General features: G+C 40.7%; 1 long non-coding RNA gene across 7 annotated transcripts in view; it reads right to left on the bottom strand.

Moving 5' to 3' along the window:
* LOC108448688 overlaps window positions 1–1,346 on the bottom strand; it is a 14,304-nt gene extending 12,958 nt beyond the window's left edge. For 3 of the 7 annotated variants that reach the window (XR_001864653.1, XR_001864651.1, XR_001864652.1), the window contains exon 1: window positions 306–1,328. This is a non-coding gene — a long non-coding RNA (uncharacterized LOC108448688). Of the gene's footprint in view, window positions 1–305 lie in introns of all 7 variants that reach the window. The other 4 variants (XR_001864654.1, XR_001864650.1, XR_001864649.1 and 1 more) reach the window with 4 other exon arrangements.
* Window positions 1,347–2,094: the final 748 nt, after the last annotated feature.

Below are 2,094 nucleotides of genomic sequence, written 5' to 3'. Positions count from 1 at the left end.
TGGAGTGGCAGCGACGCACAGACAAATATTTGTGTAAGGCACACAGAGCCAGGAGCCTGGAACATTGTCTGTGTGGTGGGAGGGGGAGAGGGCAAGGAGGATCCTGCCTTTAAGAGGATTTATTTCTATTGAATTTTAAATAACAAACATCTGTATGTCTGTATGGTGTTTATTCCTAGCAAAACTTCAAATATTTCCTTCCAGCAGGTGATGTGGGACCCTCCTGCCAGATTGATTTCCAGTTTACTCATTTTGAAGAATACTTAAAAGGTCAGGAATTAAACTGAATTAAGCTCAGACCTTACCCTGAGTTCCCTGTTCTTCAGAGACCTCTGTCAGGGACAGGGTTGGATCCATCTATGAGATCTACAGAAAATTGCCAGTTAAAAAAAAACAAAAACAAAAAGTGACAAAATATGCCCTGAACAAATGGAAATGAAACTTTGATTAAGCAAGACTGCACAATACAAAATTTAGTTAGCTTTGAGGATATGATATCATCTGTCCTACTATTTTTTATACTAAATATGAAAACTGATTAGGCAATTTCCCAGAATGCGGAGATAAACCCGTAAAAGAAGGAATAGGTATTTGGTGCAATATAATTTTCCAGCTTCTTCTGCATGGCTTTTTGGGCTAGAAGGTGAAGAACACGATTTTTTCCCCTTGTTTTACAGCTGAACTTCAGAGGGAAAATCCTGATATTGGTGTTGGCAGAGACAAGGCACTGCCCAGAGTGAACCTCAGCAGTTGTTGCACTCAGGACAGATCAGAGTCACCGTGTGCACCCAGAACTGATGGGAGATGTTAAAAGATTTACAGAGAGATAACAAAGATATCTCTCCACTCCGATTCTATAGGGAAACATTTCCACCCTTAGTTCGTTCAATGTCTATAAAATATGTCTAAAGGCTGCGTGGATACTCAAGGCCTGAAAGGAAATAACTTTCTTTTCAAGTGTTTTTCTTCTTTTTCCCCAAAATATTTAATTCTGAAATAACAAATAGAAGTTTCTTTAAGATGGAGAACAGCTTGTTTCCTTTTCCTCTCGGAGACCAACATTACTCAGGAAAAACACAAGTGTAAGAACAGGAGATGTGGCCAGGCTGAGCCTGGATTAAATCACCTCCTTGAGCCTCTGTTCAGCAAAGTGTTTAAACACACATTTAGCAGAGCTGAGGGCGAATTTCCAATGAACAGGGATTCATTGAGGGAATATCTCAGCTTCCAAAAATGGAGATAAAACAAATGCAGCAAATCACTTCAGCTGGCAATAGCTCTGTGAAATGCTTAATTTCCAAAGTGCTCAAACACTTCAACATTTTATACTTTTTATTTTCTATATTAGATCCTTGGTTTAATAATCTAAAGAGGAAAAAATGTTTTATTTCAGCTTGAGTCAGAGATAAATACTTTTTTGTTTTAATTTTGTCAAAATTAAAACCAAAAACCAATTGCTTTGTTTAATTTAATCACACTCAATTCTTAATTTTTTTATTTGGAGGGGAGCATCTTGGGAAAAAATCCACTCTGATTTAGCCACTGAGCACTTCAATATAACACAATCTGTCAATGGACCCAAAGCGTGCCACTACTGTGAGGCAGATTTTGAGTAGTCAGATAGAATCAACTATGGAGGAAAAATAATTTCAAATAACTATTCATGAAGCATCATCTCCCAACAGTCTCTTGGTGAAATGCCCTGTTTCTCCTACAAACTAGGGAATTTCAAGAGCAACTTTACACATGAACTACCAGTCAGACACATTTTCAAAACGAGAGTGTTGGTTTTTCCAGCATAAAGCTTTGATGTTGAGTAGATGGAAAGTGCCGGTTACATTTGGATTCATGTAATCATTCCTTGCTTCCCAAATGTTTTACTCCCTGCCCTACCCGAGGCTGTGAGGGATGTTTGGAAAACGCATCCATCCCAATGTCCCTTCCCATCTCGTCCAGCCCTCGGCTCTCAGCCAGACCCCAAGTACCTCCCGAGTGCCGTGCTCGGGGCAGTGGGACGGCTCCCGGCCCTTTTGTGTCCGTGTCGGGCAGGGCTGGATCGGGACACGACCCGGGCATCCCTGCGCGGCACCGGGT

Source organism: Corvus brachyrhynchos, unplaced genomic scaffold (genome assembly GCF_000691975.1).
Source record: "Corvus brachyrhynchos isolate BGI_N302 unplaced genomic scaffold, ASM69197v1 scaffold158, whole genome shotgun sequence".
Taxonomy (NCBI): Eukaryota; Metazoa; Chordata; class Aves; order Passeriformes; family Corvidae; genus Corvus; species Corvus brachyrhynchos.
Note: the sequence above shows the minus strand (reverse complement) of the source record. Positions and strands in the feature narration are given on the sequence as shown.